This window comes from Lithobates pipiens, unplaced genomic scaffold (assembly GCF_037356315.1).
Source record: "Lithobates pipiens isolate NorthernLeopardFrog02 unplaced genomic scaffold, aLitPip1_a1.2 Scaffold_13, whole genome shotgun sequence".
In the NCBI taxonomy this organism is placed as follows: domain Eukaryota; kingdom Metazoa; phylum Chordata; class Amphibia; order Anura; family Ranidae; genus Lithobates; species Lithobates pipiens.
In genome coordinates, this window is record NW_027507718.1 from 53,696,284 (window position 1) to 53,715,316 (window position 19,033).

At 43.1% G+C, this 19,033-nt stretch overlaps 1 protein-coding gene across 2 annotated transcripts in view; it reads right to left on the reverse strand.

Annotated features, from left to right (window-relative positions):
- Positions 1-18,728, reverse strand: part of FREM1 (FRAS1 related extracellular matrix 1) — a 225,320-nt gene extending 206,592 nt beyond the window's left edge. Inside the window, exon 1 of one of the 2 annotated variants that reach the window (XM_077475118.1) lies at positions 18,408-18,720. The gene's annotated coding sequence lies outside the window, so the exon portion shown is untranslated. Of the gene's footprint in view, positions 1-18,407 lie in introns of both variants that reach the window. The other variant, XM_077475120.1, reaches the window with a different exon arrangement.
- Positions 18,729-19,033: the final 305 nt, after the last annotated feature.

Sequence of the window (19,033 nt, forward strand, 5' to 3'; positions counted from 1 at the left end):
CAACTGTGATTAATATTAAGTGGATATTTCCTAGCCATTAACACTTGATAATATCAGAAAATGAAGTTTTCAAATATTTTCCAAAAAGACCAGCTCAGTAGGTTCTAATAGACGTGAGAGGCTCAGAAAATGGTCCAATTTTGCACTTACTAGTTAGGAAAAGAAGTGATCATTATACAATCACTAGTCAACACATTGGGGTTGATTTACTAAAGGCAAATAGACTGTTCATTTTGCAAAGAAAGTTGCACTTTCCAAGGGAATTTGCCCCAGAGCTTGGTGAATGGGGTGAAGCTTTGCTGACATCCATGTTCATCAAATTCTATGTGCTGCTGACTGGGGATAATTTCCTTACAAGGTGAACAGCTTTTTTGCCTTTGGTAAATTAGCCCCATTGAACCAATAGGACTTAGTGTTTGAATGCCATCGTGCTTCATGCTGTACCATTTCATTTGTATCCTTGTTATTTAGTGCTATACTAAAAATCAGTACTATATCTATTCACAAAATCTGGCATTTACCATGGTGGGCCTGCTCACTGGGGAAGAAGGAGGTGCTGTGTACTGTATAGTTTCAGCTGGCAATGTGATCCGTGAACAAGCAACATTCAATTACATAGTAAAATGATTTAAATTGTAACTTCGTAGGTGGGAGCCCATATACACTTGATGGGTTATCTAATTACAGAATAGCTGTCCCCCAAAAAAGTCAGAAGATCTAACAGTTATAGAAAGGATCCATTTTTCTTATCAAGCAGTGTATGCAAAATAATCATGCATCAGGTATAATATGTGTGCAATCTTTTGTCAGTATCTTGTCTCTTTTACCATATCCTTTACCATCAAAAAGCCTACTGAAGGTATCATTTGATATGATGTTTGCATTAGAGCATTTGGTAGGACTTTCCAACTGTTTTGTCTCTCACTAGGAAGCTGTATGTAATCAAAATAGACAGGCATCTTATGGCAATACTCCTCTTGAATTCACATCCTAATCACTTTGTGTTGTCGAGAGGAAAATCCCAAAGTGAATATAACATAAATGAAACAGCAATGAACAAGGAAGCAGAAAATAAACTGTCAGGGATTATTACCCTTGTGTATGGCAGTGGTGTCATTTAGATGCTCCCCTACCTGGACCACGATTGCTGTGTGTGGGGTAAAGATAGTAAAACACTTAACTAATTCATTTGACCTTTGACATAGTTTTTTTTTTTTCAAGATTTCCAGTGTATAGATTTTCAACTTAAACAAATAAAACCAATTTTACTTTTCCCAAAGCAAAATTGATTTTCTTGCATGTTGAAAAGTTACCATAAAATCATGCTAAAATTATACAACTGCCATGACAAATCAAGTGTGAATATCCTCTTGGTGCGCAGTACATAGCCATAATTGCTCTAGTCAGCTGGCTGTGGCAGTTATTTAAAATCAAAGAGATCACACGGCTTTAATTTCCTATATTCCAAGCCAGCATCCAGTGCTATTTGAGCCAATGCTCTGGGCTTGACAATAACAGCAAGGGCAGACGAAACAAATGATTCTGTGTTTTACAACCTTCCACTGTCTCCTCTTAAATGACCACATTGTTTACTATTCAAAAATATATTGTAATAGGGAAATAGCAGAGTAGCTAAACCCAAACTTGAACTTATGGTATGTTAATTAATAGCAAACATTAGGCTACATTAGTCAGTGAGTAATAATAGAATAAATCTGATGTACATTCTTCAAAAAACAGTAAAAACTGGTAAATGAAAAGAGTTCTTAAAGATACTTTGTCAATGCAAAAAGAAGACAAAAACACTGGAGGTACCTGAGCATACAATGGCCAGCCTCCAAAGCCTTGCTGTTATGGCTGAATCCTAGGGCAGAGTGACAGATAGGGCTTTGACACCTCCAGTTAGTGTCCACCTCCAGTTGTGGGTGACCAGCCTGTGGCCCTCCAGCTGTTGCGGAACTACATTAGCCATGAGGCATTGCAAAGAAAGTCCCATGAGGCATTACAAGGCTCACGGTTGCAAGAATGACTCCCAAAGGCAGAAGCATGTAGTTCCACAACAGCTGGAGGGCCGCAGATTGGATATCCATGGTTTAGAAGCTTGATGTTACCTCCTAATCCCCACACACTCGTATTGGCTCATCGTTATGATGGGCTATCTCACTGGTCAATAGGAATGTGCAGAAGCAGGTGGGACATGCAAATTTTGTCACTGTAAGGAAGTACCAAAACTACCTGTCAGAAACGAATAACAGCCAATCAGGATTTATCTTGGACTGGTGTGCCTTTAGCAGAGTTTTAATTGGTTCTGTACTTCATAATTAGGAACTCTGTAATGAATAAGGCAGAAAATGTCCGATAGCAATTTTTATATTACAGCAAACAGACGATCACCACACGTTGGACATTAGAAGAACTCATTAAAAAATCATTCAATAAATAACATTATGCCTAATCACAATCTTGTAACAAAAACAAATGAGTTATGTTGTCATTGGTTGGTTTGTATTTATGTTGATGCATTAAAAGGGGTAATTAAGTATAAAGAAAAAATAATTTAAAGCCAAAACTAGGAATTTGAAAAAGAGCCACATGACTTAAATCACTGCACTGAACAGGTTATTCTGGGTGGGGGGCTTCACGCATAGAAGGTAAAAAATCTTGTGCCCTTACAAACACTTTAAGCTAATCTAGCTTAACCCAAACTCTTAAAAGTAATCCTTAAGCCGCGTACACATGATCAAACAATCTGGTGAAAAAGCCCATGTGTGGGCTCCGGCGGACTTTTTTTACCCAAAAGAAGGAGAAGACCGCTTGTAAAAAAGCTAGAAGAAGCTCAGACCCCGACAACCAACGGCCAGGGTTGTCGGAAAGAGGCCCTTGTCCTCATCAACATGGGGACAAGGTGCTTTGGGGTGGGGGGCCACGTGGCCCCCCCTTCCCCAAAGCATCCCACATGTTGAGGGCACGCGGCCTGGTACGGCTCAGGAGGGGGCTGAATAAGGGCAGGTCCGCTCGTTCGGACAGTCTGGCGGTTTGTCCGCCAGACTAAGTCCGCCGGATAGTCTGATCGTTTGTACGCAGCATTAGAGTATCTAAACCCAAAAACAATAAATATATCTATTGTAGTTTACCAGTCCTTAGATATGATAGCTAGATTTGTTTTCACTTTTCAGCAAGTAAGAAAAAATAACTGTTTGATCTTACCAGAAATCCTTGTCACTTCCTGTGAGCTGAAATGAAAGCAAATACAAGGCTATCTTTCTTGCGTATACTACTAATCCCATCATCCTGTCTGTAACAGAGGTGAACAAAGGCAGGTATGATTGAAATCCAGCCTGGGTGACAACCATCTCTGCCTCCATAGATACAATGGAGGAGTGAGTATTTTAGTTATTTTGCTGCAATGCTTATATAAATTCACAACCTGGGAGTGTCACACAATGAAACCCATACCACCTTAGTGGGGTCCCTGTAGAAGACTTTAGGCTCCAACTCACATTTATTTATTGTGACACAAAGAATACACTCAATTGTATAACAGCCACATCTAGCCCAGAAGCTTGTAAGGACCCCAGCCCTTAATCAACATTTCACTGCTGCTTATGATGGGCAAAAATTATAATTCCAGATTGAGGTTTTGAATTACTTAGATGTGATACTAAAATTTCAGGGGAAAGGAGACAGTAGGACATTGACCTTATACTGTATCAAAAATGTTCACTCTTCACTCTTGCAACTATAGATTATAGTATACTGGGGTCCCACTTACAATGAGCCATAAATCATATGGCTCACAGCATGCTCCAGTGTACAGACTCATTAAGCTAAAAGGGTCACTCCACCATATATCAGCACTGTAACAAGCAACATTCAAATAAAATAAACAACACTAGTTCTAGTTGGATAGTAAGCTTAATGTTTACATTAGCTGAACACTCTCCCATAGTTCTTACTGCTCACATATGGTGAAGTGACCCTTTTGGTTGCAAGAGACAGGACATAGAATGTAAGATATGGACTTCGAGGTTGTGGATTGTGACCCTGCCATGCCTGAATCTAACAGTTTGATAGACTTCTTTTGCCCCACTAATGAAGTGCTACAAAATTTTTCAATTATGTCTGCACTGTATCACTATGGCAAGCATCTCAGTATATCTGAAATGTCAGATGACAGCAGGGCCGGTACGGCAGAGGTGAAAAGGGCGGATGCCTTGAGCGGCACAATTTGCTATAGGGGGGGTGCAGGTGAAGTGTGACGGCAGCGTGCTTTACACCTGTGCCACTATTAGGGATGAGCTTGGTGTTCGTGGCGAACGCAAGTTTGACTCAAACACCGGCTGTTCGCCCGTTTGTTCGTGCCATATTCGTGTGGTGCTCACGACCCACAATGCACTGCGCCATCACAGTGCATTGCTGGCTCATGATTGGCCAAGCGTGCACTGTGACCCCGCATGCTTGGTCAATCACAGCGCCGGCAGTGAGGACTAGTGATGGCCGAAGGGTTCGCACGGCGGTCGTTTCGCGGCGAATTTCGGCCGTTCGCGGTCCGCTCGTTCGCTCGACTATTGGCGTTGTTCGCCCCGGCGGACTTACGTGTTTAATGTGTAAAAGAACTTTGACCTATGATGACACATCCATCATGGGGTACAGGACAGCCAATTGAGACATGACAGCACATGGACACTTGGACATTCCCCCTAACTTATAAATACACCCGATCCGGTGGCCATTTTACATTCTTTCTTCTGTCACTATAGGGAAAGGTTGCTGTGTGGAGTAGGGAGAGATAAATCGCTAGCTATTTGGTACACAAAAGTTCTTTTCAGGACTGGTATAGGTGTTAGGTATATATAGGTTTGCTGTGCTACTGATTGTTGCAGCAGCCTGAGTGTCTTTTGTCAGTTTAGAGAAAGGGACAGGACGGTGTGTGCTGCAGGGAGAGTCAGTTTAGTCATCTTCATCATCATCATCATTAGCTGTTACTATCAGGTCCACAAAAGAGCTATTCCAGTAACCACTAATTGTTCCAGGCTCCTCTGTTTTGCCACTTTGTATAGGGACAGGAAGGAAGCAGTGTGTCAGGCAGTGAGGGTCAGTTTAAAGAGTTGCTGTTACTATTAGTTCCACAAAGGTTCTTTTCAGGACTGGTATCAGTGGTATGGTAATAGGCTTGTACACGTATAATATTCTTTCTTCCAAATATAGAAAGAATATTATACTTGACTGCTTCCCTTCTGCTGCAGTCTGCTAATCATTCACAACTCACTTGTTCCACAAAGCTCTTTATCAGGACTGGTAACTTGGTCTGTGTAGGGTGCTACAGTACATAGGGTTGAGTGAGGTACAGTCTGCTGTTCTGTAAGGACCGCTATCGGTCCACAATAGATAGGGTTGAGGTGCACCACTGCTGACCGCTGACCTATACTGCAGCAGTCCTTCATTGGTATAGGGACTGACGTACAGTCTGCTAATCACTAACACACAACCTGCTTGGTCCACAAAAGTTCTTATAAGGACTGGTAACTTGGTCTAGGGTGCTACAGTACATAGGGTTGAGTGCGGTACAGTCTGCTGTTCTGTAAGGACCGCTATCGGTCCACAATAGATAGGGTTGAGGTGCACCACTGCTGACCGCTGCCCTATACTGCAGCAGTCCTTCATTGGTATAGGGACTGACGTACAGTCTGCTAATCACTAACACACAACCTGCTTGGTCCACAAAAGTTCTTATAAGGACTGGTAACTTGGTCTAGGGTGCTACAGTACATAGGGTTGAATGCGGTACAGTCTGCTGTTCTGTAAGGACCGCTATCGGTCCACAATAGATAGGGTTGAGGTGCACCACTGCTGACCGCTGCCCTATACTGCAGCAGTCCTTCATTGGTATAGGGACTGACGTACAGTCTGCTAATCACTAACACACAACCTGCTTGGTCCACAAAAGTTCTTATAAGGACTGGTAACTTGGTCTAGGGTGCTACAGTACATAGGGTTGAGTGCGGTACAGTCTGCTGTTCTGTAAGGACCGCTATCGGTCCACAATAGATAGGGTTGAGGGGCACCACTGCTGACCGCTGCCCTATACTGCAGCAGTCCTTCATTGGTATAGGGACTGAAGTACAGTCTGCTAATCACTAACACACAACCTGCTTGGTCCACAAAAGTTCTTATAAGGACTGGTAACTTGGTCTAGGGTGCTACAGTACATAGGGTTGAGTGAGGTACAGTCTGCTATTCTATAAGGACTGTTATCGGTCCACAATACATAGGGTTGAGGTGCACTACTGCTGACCGCTGCCCTATACTGCAGCAGTCCTTCATTGGTATAGGGACTGATGTACAGTCTGCTAATCACTAACACACAACCTGCTTGGTCCACAAAAGTTCTTATAAGGACTGGTAACTTGGTCTAGGGTGCTACAGTACATAGGGTTGAGTGCGGTACAGTCTGCTGTTCTGTAAGGACCGCTATTGGTCCACAATAGATAGGGTTGAGGTGCACCACTGCTGACTGCTGCCCTATACTGCAGCAGTCCTTCATTGGTATAGGGACTGACGTACAGTCTGCTAATCACTAACACACAACCTGCTTGGTCCACAAAAGTTTTTATAAGGACTGGTAACTTGGTCTAGGGTGCTACAGTACATAGGGTTGAGTGAGGTACAGTCTGCTATTCTATAAGGACTGTTATCGGTCCACAATACATAGGGTTGAGGTGCACTACTGCTGACTGCTGCCCTATACTGCAGCAGTCCTTCATTGGTATAGGAACTGATGTACAGTCTGCTAATCACTAACACACAACCTGCTTGGTCCACAAAAGTTCTTATAAGGACTGGTAACTTGGTCTAGGGTGCTACAGTACATAGGGTTGAGTGCGGTACAGTCTGCTGTTCTGTAAGGACCGCTATCGGTCCACAATAGATAGGGTTGAGGTGCACCACTGCTGACCGCTGCCCTATACTGCAGCAGTCCTTCAGCGGTATAGGGACTAAGAGTTTTGTCACAGGGTGATTTAAAAAATGACAGGCAGAGGAAGAGGCAGGCCCTTCCGCAGGGGTGGTAGGGGTAGGGCAGGAGCAACAGGCTTGAGCCAAAGTGGGAAGTTGCAGAAGGTGCATTCAATTACTTTAAAGGACGCACCAGACTTGGTTGAGTGGCTCACTCAGCCTTACTCTTCTGCACCCTCCTCATCCTCTCGATCTGCACCCTCTTCTTCACTCTCTGCTATGTGCACCCCCAAAGACACTACCACCAACAACACCACCACCACCACCACCACCACATACCTTCCGCTTGAGTCACAGGAATTATTTTCCGATCCATATCAAGAGGACATTTCTGATGCGCAGCCACTCTTGGTATTGGATCAGGAAGAGGAGGTAGCAACAACCGCTACTCAGCAGTCTGACGACAGTACCCAGATCAGCCCAAGGAGGAGGTTGGTCCCTGGTGTTGCTGCCTACTCCGAGATCTCTACTTATAGCGGTGGGGAAGGTGACGTTGATGATGACGTGTCTAGTGATGTCACGTGGGTGCCCACAAGAGAGGAAGAGGAGGGGAGTTCAGAGGGAGATATGGACCAGCAGATAGGGAGGAGAAGCAGGAATAACTTACATTGCACAGGAGGGACAAAGCAGACTGCAAATGTATCAGGAGCGAGTCATCGACCATGTACGGTCACATCTGGCGCTCCCAGGACACCGGCACATGGCTCCGCAGTGTGGGCTTTTTTTAACGTGTCCGCTGCTGACAATAGCGTTGCCATCTGCAATCTTTGCAGTCAACGCATTAGTCGCGTTAAGCCCAACACTCACCTAGGGACGACTGCCTTAAGAAGGCACATGAGCAGCCATCACCGAGCCGAGTGGGAGCAACGGAACACACAAAGCCACACTGCAGGCTCGCGGTACAAACACAAAATGGCGGAAATGTTACCGCTGTCGCAGAGGGCTGTCAGAATGCAGCACTTCCAGGCCTTGCTTCGAGAAATGCTGCATTCTGCTTTTGCGTGCGCTGGCAGAGGAGCAATTCCCACTCCCAGAGAAGGATTTGCGGGTACCAATCCAACAGCGCCTGCAAGAAGAGGCCGGTTTGAAGATGTGTTGGTGACTTCGGATATGAGGTCATTCAGCTGACCCATCGACAGGTGTCATCCGGATCCAGCATCAGGGAACGCCTAGACCGTCAGGTGTCCGACTACATTGGGTTAACGGCCGATGTGGACGCTCTGAGGAGTGATGAACCCCTGGACTACTGGGTGGGCAGGCTTGACCTCTGGCCAGAGCTTGCCCAATTTGCAATTGAACTGTTGGCTTGCCCCTCATCCAGTGTCCTGTCCGAAAGGACGTTCAGCGCAGCAGGGGGGATCGTGACCGATAAGCGTACTCGCCTAGCTCACGACAGTGTTAACTACCTCACATTTCTAAAAATGAATGAGGCATGGATCTCGGAGGAATTCAACACATGTGACCAGTAGACCATGTATATGTCTATAAACAATTTTTTTAATCAAGCACACATACCTTCTTTCTTCATTTGGCTCACTTCCTTGTCCCAAAAAAGCACACCGTACTATATGCCCCTACCCTCCTCTTTGAAGAGGTTGAGCGGTGTCATATTTCTACTGGGGCTGCTTATGATATCCCTGTGCTGTGCTAACTTCCTCCTGGGGGTTCTTATTATGAGGGGATCACACCATCCCTGTGCTGTGCTGACTTACTCCTGGGGGTTCTTATTATGAGGGGATCACACCATCCCTGTGCTGTGCTGACTTACTCCTGGGGGTTCTTATTATGAGGGGATCACACCATCCCTGTGCTGTGCTGACTTCCTCCTGGGGGTTCTTATTATGAGGGGATCACACCATCCCTGTGCTGTGCTGACTTCCTCCTGGGGGTTCTTATTATGAGGGGATCACACCATCCCTGTGCTGTGCTGACTTCCTCCTGGGGGTTCTTATTATGAGGGGATCAAACCATCCCTGTGCTGTGCTGAGTTTCTCCTGGGCCTGCTTATTATGAGGGGATCACACCATCCCTGTGCTGTGCTGACTTCCTCCTGGGGGTTCTTATTATGAGGGGATCACACCATCCCTGTGCTGTGCTGACTTCCTCCTGGGGGTTCTTATTATGAGGGGATCACACCATCCCTGTGCTGTGCTGACTTCCTCCTGGGGGTTCTTATTATGAGGGGATCACACCATCCCTGTGCTGTGCTGACTTACTCCTGGGGGTTCTTATTATGAGGGGATCACACCATCCCTGTGCTGTGCTGACTTCCTCCTGGGGGTTCTTATTATGAGGGGATCACACCATCCCTGTGCTGTGCTGACTTCCTCCTGGGGGTTCTTATTATGAGGGGATCACACCATCCCTGTGCTGTGCTGACTTCCTCCTGGGGGTTCTTATTATGAGGGGATCACACCATCCCTGTGCTGTGCTGACTTCCTCCTGGGGGTTCTTATTATGAGGGGATCACACCATCCCTGTGCTGTGCTGAGTTTCTCCTGGGCCTGCTTATTATGAGGGGATCACACCATCCCTGTGCTGTGCTGACTTCCTCCTGGGGGTTCTTATTATGAGGGGATCACACCATCCCTGTGCTGTGCTGACTTACTCCTTAGGGTTCTTATTATGAGGGGATCACACCATCCCTGTGCTGTGCTGAGTTTCTCCTGGGCCTGCTTATTATGAGGGGATCACACCATCCCTGTGCTGTGCTGACTTCCTCCTGGGGCTGCTTACGGTGCTGCTGTCAGTGCTGTATATCACGGTGCTGGTGTGAGTGCTTAATGTCACGGTGCTGCTGTCAGTGCTGTATATCACAGTGCTGATGTCAGTGCTTAATGTCACGCTTCTGATGTCAGTACTCTCTATCACGGTGCTGCTGTCAGTGCTGTATATCACTGTGCTGATGTCAGTGCTGTATGTCACGCTTCTGATGTCAGTGCTCTCTATCACGGTGCTGATGTCAGTGCTGTATATCACGGTGCTGATGTCAGTGCTGTATGTCACGCTGCTGATGTCAGTGCTCTCTATCACGGTGCTGCTGTCAGTGCTGTATATCACGGTGCTGATGTCAGTGCTGTATGTCACGCTTCTGATGTCAGTGCCCTCTATCACGGTGCTGCTGTCAGTGCTGTATATCACGGTGCTGATGTCAGTGCTTAATGTCACGCTTCTGATGTCAGTACTCTCTATCACGGTGTTGCTGTCAATGCTGTATGTCACGGTGCTGGTGTTAATGCTTTATGTCACGCTGCTGATGTCAGTGCCCTCTATCACGGTGCTGTTGTCAGATGACTCTATCACGGTGCAGGTGTCATTGCTGTATGTCACGCTGCTGGTGATCATCTCCTGCACCCTCTTCTTTGCCTACCCTGGTCCCTGACCTTCCCTCTCCTCCATTGCCTTCATGTGCTCCACAGTCCTGAATTGTCCGAACAATTTCCCATATAAAAAAAGAATGCTTGTAGTTATCGATCCCAAATTCACCTCATACATGTATTATGTCATTGGCCATGTGGTGGGACTATGTTTGCCCAGCTAATAATTATCTTGTGGCTGCAAATTTGACCTAAAGGTTTGCGAAGTTCGCCTCCCATTGAAGTCAAAGGGGCCCGCGGCGAACGTTTGGTTTCGCGAACGGTCGGCCTCGTTCGCGGTCCGCGTTCGCGAAACGTCCCGTGGGAAGTTCGGACCATCACTACATGTAACTACAATTCCTGATATAATCGTTCACAGCAGGACGCTCCAGCGCCCACCAAGTGTCACTTTGAGGGCTTACAGTGTTGTGGCAACACCAACACCTTAGGCCTCCATTTCTGCAGAGCATATAGGGCAGGTACCTACTTTCAAACATCCAACTTACAAACGTCTCCTACTTGCAAATGGAAGGAGACAACAGGAAGAGAAATGAAAAAAGACAGACGGCCAAAAAAATTATACAGGGGTGATAACCCTTTCCCTATGTTTTCCAAAAAGCTTAAAAATTGATTTTTTGACTGGAGCTACACTTTAAAAATGTACCAGTTCAAAATTACAAACAGATTCTACTCAACACAACAAACCTACACAGTCCTTGTCTGTTTGCACTGCCTGTATACTGCTGTTCTGAGTATATAGGGCCTGGGGGCCCCACGCCTTTCCTTTTATAAATTTGGGTACAGCGTTCCCCTTTATATCCGTACAAGACCCAAAGGGGCTGGTAATGGGCGGGGGGGGGGGCTACCCATTTTTTTCTCAATGATTTTCATCCGTATTGATGGAACCAGAGATGACATTAAAACCGCAAGCAGTTTTAAATGATTTTTTTTTCCGTTAAATGTATTTTGTGCAGGGACTGTTCTAAACACGGGAAACACTTGTCACTTCACAGGCATACTATAGACGCCCCCAGGCACGATATTTAAAGGAATATTTAACTTTTTTTTTCACTTTAATCATCATCAAAATCAGTGCTCCTGAAAAAACAGCAGCTTTTAAAAAAAAAATTGGCAATCACCCATGTCCCCTGGGGCAGGAGCCAGGTCCCTGAACCCTTTTTAGGACAATGTCTTGCATATTAGCCATTAAAATTAGCACTTTTTATTTCGAACGTTCGAGTCCCATAGACTTCAATGGGGTTCTAAAGTTCGCACAAATTTTCGGTCCGTTCGAAAGTTCTGGTTCGAACCGAACCGGGGGGTGTTCGGCTCATCCCTAGTCACTATGCACACTAGCCGGCCCTGCTGTACCTGAAAAATTGTCTGTGTGTGCCGAGTACCTCCCTTCCCTGTCAGCTTCACTGTTCACTCCCCCCATGGGGGAGCCTCATAGTCCCGGCCGGTGGCGCAACGTCACTTATGGCTGTAGGCGGGGAAGGTGGACTCGCAGGAGCGCAGAGAGCTTTGGCGGCACTGCGTCCAAGGGGCCTGGCTGAGCCTTCTAGCTGTAAGCTGGAAAGCAGTGTGTGATAGATTTGTGCTAAGGACTGTCTGTCCTTGTGTATTAAAGTAAGCAGATTAGTAAACACAGCAGCAGATAAATAGATCGCTGGATTGGGGGAGGGGAGTTTAATGACCAATGCTATTTAATATATGTAATATGCAGCAAGGACAGGTGTCAGCAAGGTGTCTATTTTTTATAATAATGCTTCTTTTACACTGGGGTGGCGGTCCATTAGCAGTAAAGCATCGCTAGCTTTAGCAGCACTTTACCGTTGTTTAAGCAGTGCTTTTCAGCTGCTAGCGTGGTGCTTTTAACCCCCAAGAAGGGGTTCAAAGCGCCGATGTTGCTGCACTTCTGAAGCGCTTTTCAGGTGCTTCGGAAGCACTGCCCATTCATTCCAATGGGTAGGGGCAGTGGAAGAGCGGTGTATACACCGCTCCTCCACTGCCCCAAAGATGCTGCTTGCAGGACTTTTTTTCCAGTCCGCAAGCGCACCACCGCAGTGTGGAAGCACTCAGGCTTTCAACACTGGGGAGGCATGGGAGGCAAGTTTTCAGGCACTTTACAGGTGCTATTTTTAGCACTAAAATGCCTGAAAACTGCCTCAGTGTGAAAGGGGTCTAACTTGATTCTTTGTGACTCTCTGCTCTCCTAATGTAAATGTGTACTGTCTGTATTGTAAATCTGGCCAGGGCATGTGGGACATTCCACTAGTCCTGCTGCTTATGGAGCAATTTTTATTTTGGAGGGAGGGATCGGGACTCTGTACAGAGACCACCCAGGCAGTGTGTGAGAACCGGAAAGAGAAGAGGAAGAAGCTCAAGGCAGCCCAAGGAGCCTCACTCAGCCAAGTGTGACTGTCTGACTGAGAGGAGTAGACACTGACAGAGTAAGTTCATACGCGGACTCAAATTAAACCTAATTTAATCTGTATTGTTTAAAGTTTTTAATTGATTTGAAAAGACATTGACTCTTTCTTTACACCTGGTGGGGGGAGGGGGAGGTGTAGTTTGCCATCTTCACCCTGGGCACTGACTGACCTTGATAATAGTTCTTTAAAATGCTGAAATTTACCCTGTTTCTTTTCCACAAAAGTCCTAACACTTTTTGGCTTGTTTAAAAGTGAAGAATGTTGTCCTGTCACAATAAACCTCAGGGGCAAAGGTAAGAATTGTATTCCCTGTTGACAGAAGGCAGAAACATAAGTTCATACATGGTGATAAGATATATGATAGGCTGCAGGATATTGATGTGATAGCAATAATAGGTACCTTATAAAATCTTAATATTGTAATGTTTCCCATATTTTAAATGTATTGTCTACTATCAACAAATGCTTTCTGGACATGTACTGTAAGTAGAAATACAGATGTATTTCATCCTTAAAGTGGATGTAAACCCACTCTCATCCTTTCTAAACTACTGCCATAGTGGTTATCTAGAAGGATATACATGGTGGGTGGAGTCGTGATGTCAGTAGACTCCCCGCCAACCTCTACACTCCCCTTGTCAACATGCATTTTCTCCTGTGTATTTCTTACACTGAACTTCTGCTATGATCACCAACATCCAGTCAAAACCCAGAAAAGTCACCACATGACTTCAGCATGCCCAATCATGTTGAGGTGTGGAGTAGCCAATCCTGGGAGAGTTGGAGAAGGAAAGGAGGAGGGGATCTGAAGTACACAGAATAACATCTCATGCACCAGCCTGAGAGAGGCAATCACCTGTCACTCACAGCAAGGGGGAGAAATGGACTCCTATTTCTCTGTCTGTTTTTATCTCACTGAAAAAAGAAAAGAGGACAACTCAGAGCTGGATTAACTCTTTTTGGCAAGACTGGGCACAGATGACATGAAATCCTACTGTACAAATGGCAAAAAAAAAAAACATTTCAGGTTTACAGCCACTTTAAATAAACTGATTATTATTATTATTATTATTATTATTATTATTATTATTATCTGGCCTCATTCATAATTTCACTGGGAATGAGGTGTGGGTTCATCACAACCATGATCTGCAGTGGATCCATTACCTTCAAAATGTGCAGTTCTGTTGAATGTGGAATTTCGCTAAACCAAATTCTTTAGAATCATAAAGGCACTGTCTGGCTTTGAACTTAGGACAGCTGGCTTAGAAGGGCTAATACTGAGGGCTTTGTTGTACAGTAAAATAGTGTTCACCAATACAAGTGCCTCAACCAAAAAAATTGTTGACCACATCAGGTCCATTCTGAGATGTGAGTATCCCATGGACTATTGGGTGTCCAGGCTGGACCACTGACTGGAACATGCACTGCATGTGCTGGAGCTTCTGGTTTGCACTGCAGACAGTGTGCTATTTGAACAGACCTTCAGGGCAGCAGGAAGTTTTGTTATGGAGAGGTGACTGTCCATTGACAGTGTGGATAGGCTCACCTTCTGCAGCTGGACCCCAGCTGTCAAATTTCTAATGCTTTCTTCATAAAAAAATCCTGCTTTGCACCTCAATGTTTGCAGCCTATTCCAGTACTCCAGCACAAATCAGATATTTCAAGATAAAACCTGCTTCCCCTCTACATTTTGTATTGTGACCTAATCAAGCTGCTAACATACTGTTCAGCCACTGTTCACAATATTTGTGACCATTGTTTCTCAAATATTACACTTTAATTTTAATTTCAAGATAAAACCTGCTCCATCTCTCTTTCTCTTATATGGCAACTTAACTAAGCTGCTTACATACTGTCCAGCAACTGAACACTATTTGTGGCTACTGCCTCTCAAATAATACTCTCTAATTTATTTTGCAAGATAAAACCTGCTTCATCTCTCCCTCTTATGTTGTGGCCTAATCAAACTGCTTACTTACTGTCCAACCACTGTTCAATATCTGTAGCTATTGTCTCTAACATAATACACTCTGATGTTTATTTCATGGTAAAACCTGCTTCATCTCTCCCTCTTATATTGCAGCCTTAGCAAGCTGTTTTTATTTTCCAGCCACTAAACAATATTTGTGGCTATTCTTTTTTAAACATTACTTTGAATGTTTATTTCATGATAAAACCTGCCTTGTTGATCTACATACTGACTAGCCCTGATCAATAATTTTGGCTATTGACTCTCCAATAACATACTGTAATTTTTATTGCAATATAAATCCTGCCTTGCCTTTTTCTTTCCGCGGCATATTCAGTGTTCATGTATTCTCCTAACACTAGACAGTTTCTACAAAACACATATCTAGAGTCTATATCCTAAATATCTTAGGAATAATTGGGGATAAAGGGATGGGAGGAAGTTTGGGAAAGTCGGTTGCATCTTTTTGTACACTCCGTTTTAACATTTTGTTCATCTTTTGCGACAATGCAATGTGGTACTGTGCAAAAATAAACCGTTTTGGCATTGGCAAAGCTGTATGAATTGGAGACCTTTACTGTTGTGGGTTTTTAGTAAATGTTTAGGTCTGTTTTGTCTGCTACTTCCACCTGTTCAGGCATATTACCCCTTGATAAAAAAAAAATCAAGTGACTCAGCCCAAACTTCCTAAAAAAAAGTCTCTTTTGAAGATTAAATGAATCAGGTTGGGTGCTGCTGCTGTATTTAACCACTTCAGCCCCTGAAGGATTTACCCCCTAATGACCAGGCCATTTTTTTTCAATAAGGCACTGTGTTGGTTTAACTGATAATTGTGCAACGCTGTACCCAAACAAAATTGATGTCCTTTTTTTCCACAAATAGAGCTTTCTTTTGGTGGTATTTGATCACCTCTGCGGTTTTTATTTTTTGCGCTATAAACAAAAAAAGGCCACCAATTTTGAAGAAAAAAAAACAATATTTTTTACTTTGTGCTATAATAAATATCCCCAAAAATGTAAAACAACAAATTTCTTCATTAGTTTAGGCCAATATGTTTCCTTCTACATAGTTTTGGTAAAAAAAAAAATCGCAATAACCGTATATTAAATAGGGGTTAGATTTATGGCATTTTTTTTTTTTTACTAGTAATGGCGGTGGTCAGCGATTTTTAGCAGGACTGCGACATTGCGATGGACAGATCAGACACTTTTGACACTTTTTTGGGAGCAGTGATATTTTATACAGTAATCAGTGCTATAAAATGCACTGATTACTGTATAAATGACGCCGGTAGGGAAGGGGTTAACACTAGGGGGCGATCAAGGGGTTAATTGTGTCCTAGGGAGGTGTTTCTAACTGTGGGGGAGTGGACTGACTGGGAGTACAGAGAGATTGCTGTTCTTAATCACTAGAAACAGACGATCACACTGTATTCGCCTGACAGAACGGGGATTTGCTTTGTTCACATTGCCAGATCCCCATTCTGCCTCTCTGTGGAGCGATCACGGGTGACTGGCAGACATCGTGGCCGCCGGCCACACGCATAAGCTCCCGAGCCACACGCGTGGATGCTGTATCTATTACACAAAGTGCCGTACCGGTATGGTGATTCATGCAATAGAGCCGCCCTACTGAAATATAACTGCAGTGACTGGTCGGCAAGTGGTTAAGCCAAGCCTAAAGTAAAAGTTAAAAAATCAGTTGCACATCCAAAATATGTGATGCCAGAATAAGGTGTTGCTGATGGTATCCATGAAAACTGTAGTATTCCGTAACACCACACAAAGCTTAAAGGCATCTCCCAAGCATCTAATTTAAAGGAATGTTGTTTTTTCCACGCTGCCCTGAAAGTCGCATTAAAATGCCCCCCCCCCTTCTTGCACTCTATGCCATTTTTTGACAGCTGCTTTCCTATTAGCTTCGAAAATGGGCACAATTTAGTATCAAGATTATTCTTGACAGACTTCAATAGGGTTTGCTGTTCATGTGTATATCAAGCCAAAGCTTTTTTTTTTTTAGTTATAGATAGCGTGGGGTAGAATTATAACACCTGTCTCATTTTTACTTCTATCCAAGACTAAGTTGGAGAGATTTACCCTCACTTCCTGTTCTGCTGTGACTTGGGTACAGATTTTCTCTTTTCCTATGTCGTGATATATTGTCAACAGGACAGGAAGTTAGGGTAGATCTCTCTACTGTAGCCCCAGAGAGCAGGTAGGACCCAATTGGATTTCTTATCCACTCTATTGAAAGCTAGAAAAAATAGTTTTTTACTTTATGAATTTCAAAATCGATTTAAGAAACCTTCCACAAATCGAACCCAGGCAGATATGGCCATCCCTAAAGACAAAGATAAGATAAACCCTTTTAGCTGTCCCTGATGACCACTTTATTTAAAACTCTATACAGATTTTAAAAGGATTAAAATGAATCTAGCACAAAGGATGCCTTCTTTGTTTTCCTGTAAAGTATGATAAATCATGGATAATTTGGTACGGTAATGGCCTTGAAGTATTTGAACTAACATACTGTGTTTAATTAGTACAAGAGCAAGAGATTTATATTTTATAGTTTAGAACAATCTGTTAATCCTTCTGTATAAAGTTGGTTTCTCTCATCTCTGATGTTCTAAGTTCAAATGAAAGAGTGAGGCTATAAATCAACAGAAAGTGAACATTTAATTTTTAGTATTTTTTGGTGTTTCTTTATACTGTATGTCCCCCATGTGCAGATTCTCTTTTACATAACATCCACTCTTTGGAACATATATTACTGCAACATAAACATTTTCTAGTAAAACAGAATACATATCAAATGTTTTATACAAGAACTTCAAGTATCTGAAAACACAATGCCCATTAGATAAGTATTTGTACAGAAACAGTTATGTGTTTGTACAGAACAAAAAGTGAACTATTGTTCTTTTAGAAATTATGAAAGTTGTTGGTAAATACAAATTTTATATATATATATATACACAGACACACACACACACACACACACACACACACACACACACACACACACACACACACACACACACACACATATATATATAGATAGATATATCTCAGGGGACAGATATATAAATCTAAACACAATATTTCAAAGATGTTTGAGTTGTTTTTTATACAAGTGCTTCAAGTATCTGAAAACAAAATGCCCATTAGATAAGTTTTTGTACAGAAACAGTTATGTGTTTGTACAGAACAAAAGTGAACTATTGTACTTTTAGAAATTATGAAAGTTGTTGGTAAATACAAATATATATTATATATATATATATATATATATATATATATATAAAAACAATATTTGAAAGATGTTTGAGTTGTTTCAAAAAGCATTAATCTAAGACCATATACTGTATGTGTTATAGCAACACCTAATGCTATTTTCAGCTAATAAAATACCAGTAGGCAGATAAACTGTACCATAAAGGATTTAATTTGTAAAAAGACTTGTTTGCTGATTCTGTATAGTAGAAAATAAAAAAGCGAATATCAGTAAATATGGATTTAAGCGAAGTCTCTTACGTACAATAAATAAAGTGCACATGATAAATGCCAACGTCAACTGGTAAAGTAGAAACAGATATTAAGAGATACATTCATACATTTCTTTACTTACAGATTTCAAGTCACAGAAGAAACTCCAAGTTTGTTCCTTGTGAATGGTTAGGACAGGCAGGAAATAACTCCCTGTGATCGAGCTTGTTACAAGCTTCCACAATGCTGATCCCAGTGTTTGCGCTCTAGTTTTGTGCTGAAAATATCCAGAAATCTGGGGGATTATTGAGCTATAGGCACTTATGAAATTAAAATGTTTATACTAAGCACAGGCGAGTATCTGGCAGGTTGCCATGCTCCTTGTTTCTTCTTGCATGGCTCTGCTGGGACCCCACAGAGCACTTGTTAATGAGATCTGTGCTTTATCAGGTTGTGCTGTTGTAGTCTGCCAGCTGTAAACTTTACTTCCCCTCCTCGAATGACACAGCTGGAACTCTCACTCCCACATTTATTTGCTTAGATTTGTAAACTGGATGGCTAAATTCCCATGCTGCTAGAGGTCACCATCACATCCTAAGGTTATCACAACCTCACCTTGCAGGAATCTGACAAGTAACTGATAGATGGCCATTGCAGAATGAATGATATAGAAGTAATGATGAAATATTTAACATTTTACAAAGAAACACATTCTGTACATTTCTTGTACACATACATAAGCACACATTCATTCTTAAATCTGGAATT